We start from the raw sequence: 12,686 nt of genomic DNA on the forward strand, positions 1-12,686 counted from the left end.
CATGCTCTGTCTCTCTCTGTCTCAAAAATAAATAAATGTTAAAAAAAAATTTTTAAAAATATAAATAAATAAATAAATAAATAAATAAAACAATACATAAAAAATAAATAAAATGCTAATATTCTAAGAATGGTAAGCTGGTGTGAAATAGTTAAATCAAAATGCTTTCACTTTTACTTGTAGTTGATAGCAGCTTTGAAGAGATGAGGTTTCTGACTGAGGTGAAGTGAATGGCATGTGATATCAGAGCAAGGAGGAATTTTTGAGATTTGAGTAAACCTGTGAGGCTTCCATAATGAGGAGCTTAGAACTTCATACAGTACTGAGAGCCTGGTAGAGGAGAGAGAAGAAATGAACAATGAAGAAGAAAAGTGAGAGTTGAAACATGCCAAAGACATGTTGCTACCTCATTCTAACTATTGATATAAAAAGACAAAATGGAACTCACGTTCTCCTCTTACACCTTCTTCCTATAATACATAGACCTCTGCTTCCAGGAAGAGTTAGATAGACTAGCACCCAATTTAGTTTCTTAATGAATCCTTCTGTGTTATCTTAAAAGCATATTATAAATTAATGGGATTGGTTGGTTTATCTGAAAATCTAAATTACCATTTTTATCATTATTTCTTTGGGAAAATATAATGGAAATATCAAACAACTGAACTGCAAAAGAATTTATATGCAGGTAGTAAGTTTAGCCGCTTTATAAATTGCTATTTTTGAAATATGCAATGTACCTTGCAGCAATAGAAAAGATTAGTAAAAAAGGAATCCTCAGAATTCTTTCTGCCTTGGTACACTATTTGACGTACTTGCCTAAGTCATGCAAACCCAAGTGATTTAGAGCCCTCCATTCAAATCCACTAATCGCCGAATCCATGGTTCTACTCCAAGATCAGGACTTTTCAGCCTCTACATTGTTCACATTTTTAACCAGATAATTCTTAGTTCGGAGGAGGGGAGGGGCTTTCCTTTTGCATTGCAGGACGTTTATTAGCATTTCTGGCTACTAGTGTGCCAATACTATCTCTAATCAACCACAAATGTCTCCATATATTCCCCACCACTGGTTGAAAACCGCTGTTTTAAATAAGAAAGCTTTTTATAATTATAAAATCATCATAAAGCTAGAAACTTGATGCCTGTTCTTTCAAATCATACAGCAGGCACAATGAGTAGCAAGCAAATTAAAATATCAGAAAGACACCTGAAGTCATTTCTTTAGAATAACTGAAAGTTCTTTGGTATTTTAAGATGTATATTACCACTAAATATAACATTATATGACATGTTTGTTTTCACCCTGTTACAAAGCACTATGCACAAATAAATGGAAATAGTATTTGTGGCTTTTAGAATTTTCCCATTGAAATACAGATATTTATAAAAGATCAGATAAGATTCTTTTAGACATTTTATTTACTTCATAAAAATAGAGTACGGTATAAAATTAATCCATAAAATATGATAAGGTTGATGAAAGTAGCCCCTACATACCTAGTATTTCTGGGATCTGGTGATATTAAAGCAATAAGAACATCTTTCCCTTGCACATATTTTGTTATATGTGGGTTTTGAATAAGCAGTTAATTCCAGTTCTTTAACTTCAAATGTTAAAATTATAATTTCAAGGTATTTGTCAAAAGGAAATCGAATTTGGGATTAGTGTTTAATTGTAACATCCTTTTGAAAATTCCTCTCTTTAAAAATATTAAATTAGTTTCTAAAAGGAAAATTATAATACAGATAAACTATCTTATTATATTAGTAATTATTTGGTACCAATAAAGTTTATTAGCAGAATGAATATTAGTTACTATAAAAATGGCTACATAAGAGGGAGAAAAATATTTCTCTTACCTAACAAATTGTATTCTGGCATTCTGCCTTGAGCAGAGTTTTATTAAATAAATAAATATCATACATATTTTATATTGCACCAACATTTGCATACATTTTATTTGAATTTAATGGATAAAATAATCGCTTGGGTTTAAAGGGTTTATTTTTTGCTGGTGAGAAATGGGCTACAATTAAACATGGTTTGCATGAAATATGAAATTAGTTTTAATGATATTGTTTTCTTCACAGAGCACACATCAGTCTTATGTGATTGCATAATTAACATTTGGTTCTCCTATAAAATATTGTAATTATGCATTATTTAGTCTCTTTACCTACAGCTATGATGTCCTTTAGAAGATTAACTCACTTTCCAAATATTTAGATTCCTGACTCTTTAGAACATATCCCACCTACACTGAGCATGAGCATGCATATGAATCCAAATGTCCTTAAGTATAACACAGTAATAGATACCAGAGAAATTTTATAAGAAAAAAGTTATGTATATAAGTCATATGTACAAACAGTATATTATACTATGTCATAGTTCCTGCCAGCATGACACTGATACACTCAAAGATTGACAAATTAAGGCCCTCAGACTAAATTCACCTTCCTGCCTCTTTTGTAAATAAAATTTTATTTGAACACAAGCAAACCTTTTGACTCACATATTGTTTATGCTTGCCTTTGTGCTACAATAGCAAAGTAGGATAGTTACTATGAAGGGCATAAGTCCTACAAAAGTGAAAATATTTACTATCTGGCATTTTACAGAAAAAAAAAAAAAAAGAAAAAGGAAAAGAAAATCCTAATCTTTGATTTACCAGTATTCACCAGTATGTACAGACATAAAATGTATCAATATAGGTCACAGGTAATTAGTAGGACAGTAAATAATAAATTGCTTACTGCCTTGTATAGGCAATAATTAAAACTAATGTTCATTAATGGAAGACATCAGCACTAGCTACCTTCATTAGAAACTATTTTGTGAAAGAAAAAGGACTTAGGCTGATTGATGAGGGCAGGTTAAAATATTGGTAATGAAATTCCATGGGAGAAGGACACCATGTGGAAGTGGCAAAGGGCAAGATATAGATATTCAGACAACAATGAAGAATTGATTTGAGCATGTGCATAGTATGTGTGCAAAAGAAAAAGAAGTTGGAATATTCTGAGCAGTGCTGCAGAGTACCAGATACAAGGCTGCCATAGGGGTCGTGCAAAGGTGACAAAATAAAACTTTGTGTTGGAATAGGAAAGGTAAAAATGGAAAGAAGGACTCACATATTAGGGAACTCAAATGATACTTAATATGTTAATGAAAAAGAAGTGGAAAAAATGCTTTGAAATTAAAAGTTTTGTGAGTTTGGAAGGCTGATGACATCTTGAACAAAAATAAACCGAATGGATCAGAATAAAACAAAACAAAACAAAAAAAACACCCAGAAGTTAGAAAGCAGAAGGTAAACTCTAGCCAGTGCCAAAAGTATCATGGGAGAAATGGTAGGAGGTAAGATTGAGACTTTGTGAGTCAGACAGTGGGAAGCCATCTAAGATTTTTTAGCAAGACAGCTATATGATTAAGTGTGTGTTTCAGAAAACTAATATATGCATTGGGGAGAAACTAGAAATCAAGAGATTACTTAGAAAGTTAGTGTAGCAACCTAAGAGAGAAATGGAGAGAACCTAAAACGAGCCACACACCATGCAATTGCAGGGAATGGTGTACATGGTTAGAGTACAGACTCTTAAATCCCTTACAGGAACTATGTCTTGTCTACTGTTATATTCAAGCTTTTTAAAAGTAGGCAGAATAACTAAGTGTTTCATAAATATTTACTCAATGCATAAATATACAGATGGGTGTTTCATGTATCTCTAAGATTCTTTGGTCCAATTTGAGTTTAGGTAATATGAACTTTCAGTACTCTCTTTCTGCAGTTGTATTTGCATTTCCTCTGTTAAGATTGCTTACAGCATTCCATTCACTGGTCAGCTTTTCCCATCTCCTGCATAGAAATAAATGAGATAGCCTTGGTTCTGTAGCCGTTTACAACCTCTGTATTGATAATTGGATTCTGCAATAGCATTTCTTATAAAATAGTTAATTGCTTTATACCAAGTATTGGCAAACCTTTTTTGTAAAGAGCCAGATAATTAATATTTTAGGGCTTTGTGGGCCATATGATCTCTGCTGAAACTGCCCAACTCTGCTGTTGTAGCATAAAAGCAGCCATAGACAATGTGTAAGCTAATGAGCATGGGTATGTTATAATAAAAATTTACTTACAAAAACAAGCAGTAGATTATATTTGACTCTGGGGTCACCATTTGCTAATACCTGCTTTATATTAAAATGTGAGTACTGTGAATCAAATTCCTTAATATGGTAATTTGGTGTCTGTTCGATTGCATGGTTAAGAACTAAAAATGTTTAACACTGTTATTTCAAAGTGAGAAAATATTAAAAATTGAAAATAAAAAGTCATTTGGATTTTGCACACTGTGAAAGCAGAAAAGATTGTGAATATTACATTACAGTGTTATCATTAATACATATGGGCTACAAAACCAATTTTTTACGTTATTGTGCATACAGAAAGTATTTTGGTTTTGCTTTTAAAAATATTTTATCAAAATTATGGATGTTGAGAAGAGCTAATATGATTCTGGGCCAAAAATAGTGGTGTTCAAAGTGAAATCCAAGTACCTATCATTGAGCTCTCTTGGATTATGCTTTTAATTTCTTTGAGAGAAATAACATTGCCTATGTCAATGTTTTCAAACAAAAATTTTCTCCTCCTTCCTCTTTCTCCCTTTACTCCTCTTTATTTTTTTTCTGTTTTTCTTCTTTTTCCTCATCCTCTGTTCTTTGTCTTAAGTGTTGAAACTTGGATTTTTCTCTTACTACTACAGCTAAGTTACCCTGATGCTAGGTATTTAATGATTCTCAAACAAGGCCTCTTCTTCATTCTGGTTCCTGTTCTGCTCTTACATCTGCTCTCTTGCTTCTCTAATCTACAATTCTTTATAATCATAATCTAACCATAATACATGAATTTAAAAAGGAAGTAAACAAAATATGCGGCACTTACTCCGTGTGATAGAGGGACTTGGATTCCTAAGTAATCTTTAGATGCATGCTTCCATGCTTTTCTAATAGTTTTTATTTTTTATTATTTTTTAATTGAGGTAAAATTAGTATATATTGTAGGAGTTTGAGCTATATATTATAATTCTGTATTTGTATACACTACAAAGCAATCACCACTATAAGTTTAGTGATCATTTATCACATTACAATTGAGACCTGTCACCCATTTTGCCAACCTCCTCAACCTCCATCCCTTCTGATAATCAGCATGTTCTCTATGAGTTCGTTTTTGTTTTCATTGGTTAATTTGTTTTATTTTTACATATATAAGTGAAATAATATGGCATTTGTCTTTCTTTATCTGACTTATTTCACTTAGCATAATACCCTAAAGGTCCATCCATGTTGTCACAAATGGAGATTTCCTTTTCTATAGCTGAGTAGTATTCCCTCATATCTATCTATATCTACATCTAATATCTATATATCTGTATCTATCTACATCATCTATATATATCTGTAATCATATCTTTTTTATCAGTACATCCATTGATTGACACTTAGATTGTTTCCATTTCTTGGTTAGTATAAATAATGCTGCAGTGAACACAGGGTATATATATCTCTTCAAATTAGTGTTTTTGTATTCTTTGGGTAAATACTCAGAAGTGGAATTGCTGAATCATGTTAATTGTATTTTTAATCTTTTGAGGAATCTCCATTTGAGTTTTTATAGTGGTTTCACCAATTTACATTGCCACCAAAAATGTCCAAATATTCTCTTTTCTTCACATCCTCTCCAACAGATGTTATTTCTTGTCTCTTTGACAAAAGCCATTTTAACAGATCTGAGATGACATTCTCATTATGGCTTTGATTTGCATTTCCCTGATAACTAATGATACTGAAAATCTTTTCATATGCCTGTCAGCCACCTCTATGTCATCCTTGGAAAAATGTCTATTTAGATCCTCTGTCCATTTTTAATGAGATTGTTTCTCCTCTAGGTGTTGAATTATATGAGTTCTTTATGTACTTTGGATATTAACTCCGTATATATGATGTGCACATATGTTCTTCCATTTAGCACCTTGCCTTTTGCTTTGTTGATGATTTTCTTTGCTATGTAGAAGTTTTTAGACTTAATGTAGTCCCATTTGTTTATTTTTGCTTTTGTTTCCATGCCTTCAGAGTCAGATCCAAAGAAACATTATTAAAACTAATGTCAAGGAGCTTACCATCTATGTTTTATTCCAGAAATTTTATGGCTTCATAAAATTGGCTTCTGAATTTTATGGCTTCTGAAGGACTTCAGACCTTACATTCGAGTCTTTAGTCAATTTTGAGTTAATTTTTGTGTATGGTTAAGATAGTGGTCCAGTTTCATTATTTGGTTTGTGGCTGTCCACTTTTCCCAATACCATTCATTGCAAACACTGTCCTTTTCCTATTGTGTATCTTTGACTTCTTTGTTATATATGAATTAAACATATATGTATAGGTTTATTTCTTGGCCTTGTACTCTGTTCCATTGATATATGTGTCTGCTGCTTTTAAATGGAATGTTCTGTATATATCTGAGTCTAGCTGGTCTAATGTGTCATTTAAGGGTAATGTCTCCTTATTGATTTTATGTCTGGACATCTATATATTGATATAAGTGGCATATTAAAGTTCTCTACTATTATTGTATTGCTGTAAGTTTCTCTCTTTTGACTATTAATATTTGCTTTATGTATTTAAGTACTCCTTTGTTGGGTGAACATTTACCAATATTATATGTTCGTGTTGGACAGACCATGTTATGCCCTTGTCTTTTGTATAATTTATTTTAAAGTTTATTTTGTCTGATATAAGTATAACCTATACAAGCTTTTTTTTAACTTTCCATTTGCATCTTTTTTATCCCTTCACTTTTTTTTTTTTAATTTTTTATGTTTATTTATTGTTGAGAGACAGAAGAGAGTACATATGAGCATGAGCATGTGCAAGGGAGGGACAGAGAGAGAGAGGGAGGGAGGGAGAGAGAATCCCACGCAGGCTTCTGACACGGGGCTGGATGCCACCATGTTGAGATCATGACTTGAGCCACAATCAAGAGTTGGACACTTAACCGACTGAGCCACTCGGGCACCACCCCCTTCACTTTTAGTCTCTGTGTGTCCTTAGATCTGAAGTGAGACTCTTGCAAGCAAGACCCATGTTTTGTTTTTTGTTTGTGTTTGTTTCCATTCATCCACTTTGTGTCTTTTGATTGGAGAATTACTCCATTTACATTTAAAGAATTATTGATACGTATGTACTTATTGCCATACTCTTTGTGGTACTTATTGCCATACTCTCATACTCTCACTTTGTTGATTGTTTTCTGGCCATTTTTATAATTTGTCTCTGTTCTTTTTTCCTTCATTTGCTCTCTTCACTTGTGGTTTGGTGATTTTATTTAGTGTTATATTTAAATTCCTTTCACATTTCTTTTGTGTGTCTACTATAGACTGTTGTTGATTTGTGATTACCGTGAGGTCCACATATAATACCATGGGTAGATGGATAGATGGATGGATTGATAGATAAATAGATAGATATACACACATATATACAGTATATTTTAAGTTGATAGCATCTTAAGTTTCACACATTCTAAAATAACATTTTTATTTCCCTTCTCTACCATGTGTTCTATTTTTTATATCATATTTTACATATTTTCATTTTGTGTATACCTTAACTGTTGTAGCTATAGTTAATTTTACTACTTTTGTCTTTTAAACTTCATATTAGCTTTATAAGTGGTGAAGCCTTTACCTTTACTATATATTTATATTTACCAATGAGACTTTTACTCTCATATGTTTTGTTGTTACTAGTTATTCCCTCTTCTTTTTAGCTTAGAGAAATCTCTTCAACATTTTTTGTAAGACCAGTTTGTTGGTGATGAACTTTTTTTTTTTTTTTTTTTTTTTTTTTTACTTTTTGCTTGTCTAAAAAACTCTATTTCTCTTTCAATTCCAAATAAGAACCTTGCCAGGTAAAGCATTTTTGGTTGGAATGTTGTTTGTTTGTTTTTCCTTTCAGTACTCTGAACATGTCATCCCACTCCCTTGTGTCCTATAAACTTTCTGCTAACAAATATGCTGATAATCTTAAGATTCCAGTATATGTAAGAATTTGTTCTTCTCTTGATGCTTTTGAGATTCTCTCTTCATCTTTAACTTTGGACATTTTAATTATAATGTATAATTATAATTTGGATCCCTTTGTGTTTATTTTATGTGGAACTCTTTGTGCTTCCTGGAACAGGATTCCTGATGCCTATTTTTCCCATATATTAGGAAAGTTTTCAACTATCATTTCCTTTTTTTTGGTCAAGTTTTTATTTATATTCCAGTTAGTTAACATACAGTACAATATTAGTTTCAGGTGTAGAATCTAACTATTCATCACTTACATGCAATATCCAGCACTCACCACAACAAGTGCCCTCCTCATTACCCATCACACATTCAGTTCATCCCACCACCCATCTCCCCTCCAGTAACCCTCAGTTTTTTCTCTATAGTTGAGATTCTGTTTTCTGGTTTACTTCCTTTTCCCCCCTCCCCCATATTCATCTGTTTTGTTTCTTAAATTTGACATGAGTGAAATCATATGGTATTTATCTTTCTCTGACTGAATTTCACTTAGCATCATACTCTCTAGCTCCAACCATGTCATCGTAAAATGACAAGATTTCATTCTTTTTATGCCTCAGTAATATCCCATTGTGTATATATATATACTTTATTTTCTTTATTCATTTATCAGTCAATGGACATTTCGGTTCTTTCCATAATTTGGCTGTTTTTGACAATGCTGCTATAAATCTTGAGGTGCACGTATCCCTTCCAATCAGTAATTTTGTATCCTTTGAGTAAATATATAGTTGTGCAATTGCTGGGTTGTAGAGTAGTTTTATTTTTAACTTTTTGAGGAGCCTCCATACTGTTTTCAACAATAGCTGCACCAGTTTGCATTCCCACCAATAGTTCAAGAGAGTTTCCCTATCTTCACATCCTTGCCAATACCTGTTGTTTCTTGTGTTGTTGATTCTAGCCATTCTGACGGGTGTGAGGTGATATTTCACTGTAGTTTTGATTTGTATTACCCTGGTGATCAGTGATGTTGAGCATCTTTTCATGTGTCTCTTAGCCATCTGTATATCTTCACTGGAAAAATATCTGTTCATGTTTACTGCCCATTTTTAAGTGGATTATTTCTTTTTGGATGTTGGCTTTTATAAATTCTTTATATATTTTCCATGCTACCCTTTTGTCAGATATGTCATTTGCAAATATCTTCTTCCTTTCCAAAGGTTGCCTTTTTGTTTTGTTGATTGTTTTTTTCACTGCACAGAAGCTTTTTATCTTGATGAAGTCCCAATAGTTTATTTTTGCTTTTGTTTCCCTTGACTCAGGAGAAGTTGCGATGGCCAATGTCAAACAGGTTACTGCCTGTGTTCTCCTCTAGAATTTTGGTGGTTTCCTGTCTCACATTTAGGTCTTTCATCTATTTTGAATTTATTTTTGTGTATGTTGTAAGAAAGTGGTCCAGTTTCATTCTTTTACATGTTGTTGTCCATATTTTCCAATATTTGTTGAAGAGACTGTCTTTTTCCCCATTGGATATTCTTTGCTGCTTTGTCAAAGATTAGTTGACCAAATAATTTTGGGTTCCTTTCTGGGTTTTCTATTCTGTTCTATTGATCTATGTGCCTGTTCTTGTGCCAGTACCTTACTGTTTTGATCAGTCATTATTAATTTAAATAAACTAACTACTACTCTTCTCTCTCTCTTCTCCTTCTAGGACCCCTATAATGAATATGTTATTCTGTTTGGTGTTGTTGAACAGGTCCCTTAACCTATCTTGACTTTTATTATTATTATTATTAATTATTATTATTATTTTCCTTTTTCCTCTACTGATTGGGTCATTTCCACTGCCTAGTCTTCTAGGTTGCTTATCCATTCTTCTACTTAATCTAGTTTTATGTTGAACTCCTCTAGTGTGTTTTTTATTTCAGCTATTTTATTGTTTTATAATGTCTGTGACTGCCTTTGGTACTGTGTTATTTTTCTATCCCTTTCTAACTATGTTCATCCATTCTCCAGAGTTCAGTGAGCATCTTTATGAACATTACTTTGAACTCTTATCTGGTAGATTACTTACCTCTGCTACATTAAGATCTTCTTCTGGGGTTTTGTCTTATTCTTTTATTTGGGACATATTCCTCTGTCTCCTCATTTTGCTCGATCCTGTTTCTTTTTTTGTTTGTTTGTGTGTTTTGCTTTTTTGTTTTTTTGTTTTTGTTTTTGGTTTGTTTGTTTATTTGTTTTGTATGGGGTAAAATAGGTATCTTCCTTAGTCTTAAAGGAGTGAACTTGCATAGTAGATAAACTTAAGGTTCAAACTTTTTTTTTCCCTGTTGGTTGTTTCTCAGACCTTTGTGATTATTTAAGTAGCCTAATTCATTCTTCAGAGGTCCCAGTTGTTGAGGGTGTGCCAAGACCTGTCAGTGTTCTAAAGGGAGGAATCTTAGTGCATACTCTCAGACTAATTGTAAGCCAGATCCTCAGGCAGCAGCTTTTAAGGCGTGTAAATATAGTCTTATGGGTTCATAATCATAAACCACACTGACTTTCAAACTTGGGGGATCTGGGCAACAGTTGTAAAAATTATGGCTTTAGATATATGCATAATCTCTTCTCTGGGAGATATCACTAAGGTGTGAGTAGGAAAAGAGTGGGCACTAGTGTGGTGTTTCTCTATTTAGGTTCCCAGGGGCACCTCTGATCTCTGGATATGTTCAGACTGAAGCTACAGAACAAGAAAATAGGCCTTTTTCACACAAATCCTGAGGGAGTGTTTCAGTCTACTATTTATGCAGTGTCCTGTGGCTGGTAGCCTGTCAATGTCTGTTTCTCCAAATGTTTCATACCCATGAGGCCCAGAAATGTAACCTCTATCCACAAAACCAGATTCTCAAGTGCTGTCTTCTGTGAAGGCTGTACATACCTGCCAGCTATGGTGAGATAGTCAGTGGCTACAGTACATGGGGGTGGAATGTTTGGCTGATCAGCTAGGTTTGAGCGGGTGGGCTGTGGCTATGGTGTGTGGGATCAGTGTAACCTGACTGAGCTAGCAGTGAGGGGTGAAGAGGTGAGAGGGATTGCAACAATGGCACCTGCTAGTTCTAGCAACAATAAGGCAGAAGGAAAATGCAAAATGGCACCTGTGAGAATCTCTGTCCTTAGAGATGGTCTCATCATATCACTGCCTCTCTGACAGAGGGTTTAAGATTAACAAATAAGCTTCCTTTCATATGGTCTAAAAGCTTCAAACTGTTGCTTTAATGCTGGTTCCAGGCTGAGTGGGTTTGTGTGTCAGCCATTTAAGAGTGGATTTTCCATTCCCTATAGCACTATGATTTTCCTGGAAGTAAACCTATGGAAGTAAGACAGCTGTGTTAGGGACTCATCTCTTCAATGCAGTTGCCAACGGTTGGGTTGCCTGGTGTGGGACACAAACTACTCACTTTACAGGGACAAGTTCTATAAATGAGATCCCTCCTGACTGTGGTTTGCAGTGCCTGGGGTGTGATTTCTTCTGAAACCATGTCTCTCTGTCTCCTACCTGTCTCAGTGTGGCCCTTTTATTCTTTGCTATGGAGGTGCTGTTTGGCTAGCTTTCAGGTCCTTTTCATAGGGAGTTGTTCTATATATGGCTGTAGATTTGTTGTGTTCATGGAAGGAGGTGAGTTCAGGATGCCTTTATGCCACCATCTTAAAATCTCTCCTTAATTGATTTTCTTAGGAAAATATTCCTGTGTCTTTCATTTCCATTTATTTTATTTGTTTGTTTGCTTTTAAAGTTTATTTATTTATTTTGAGAGAGAGACAGAAAGAGATAGTGGTAGAGGGCAGAGAGAAAATCTCAAGCAGGCTCTGCATTGTCAACGCAGAGCCAATGTAGGGCTTAAACGCACAAACTGTGAGATTATGACCTGAACCCATACCAAGAGTCAGATGCCTAACTGACTGAGCCACCCAGGCAGCCTATTTATTTATTTTTAATCAAATTCAAAGACATGGATTATTTTCATTACCTTAGGGAGGCTGCTAAATATTGACACAAGTCACATTGTGTATCAAGTACAGTTAATTTCTCATATCCTGTACAGTTTTATTATAATGCATTGATTTTTATTCTTTGTGCTTTAAAAGAACTCTGGACAGTAGGTCCACTTGTTAGGAATATAAAATAGTTTGAATCAGAAGTTGGGATCAGAAGTTGTAACACTCTTCTGTCTTTAATTTAGTATCCTTATTCTACTAGATATGGTTTAGAAAAATAAGATTTAAAAGAAGAGTTATTGATCAACTGAGATTAAAATCATATTCAAAAGGCATAATGCCAGGACAAGACACACAAAAAGAATAAGACAGTGATATTGAACTATAAAATTTAATATTCCATCCTATATTTGAATATACTGTAACTTACTTATACAATAGAGTTTAGGTAATCTGTGTATGTGGAAGAAACGTCAATCTGTTAGTACCAAAAAAAAAAAAAAAAAAAGAAGTAGATGTCTTAATAATGAAGGAAGATCAACATTTCTTCACTTAGGCCTCTGATTTTATAAAAAGGGTATGGCTTGAAGAAAGTGTATATATATATATATATATATATATATATATAT

At 33.5% G+C, this 12,686-nt stretch overlaps 1 protein-coding gene across 1 annotated transcript in view; it reads left to right on the top strand.

Moving 5' to 3' along the window:
* Nucleotides 1–12,686, top strand: part of LRP1B (LDL receptor related protein 1B) — a 1,876,868-nt gene that overhangs the window by 1,276,947 nt on the left and 587,235 nt on the right. The gene's annotated exons all lie outside the window — the stretch shown is intronic.

Source organism: Panthera uncia (assembly GCF_023721935.1).
Source record: "Panthera uncia isolate 11264 chromosome C1 unlocalized genomic scaffold, Puncia_PCG_1.0 HiC_scaffold_3, whole genome shotgun sequence".
Lineage (NCBI taxonomy): Eukaryota > Metazoa > Chordata > Mammalia > Carnivora > Felidae > Panthera > Panthera uncia.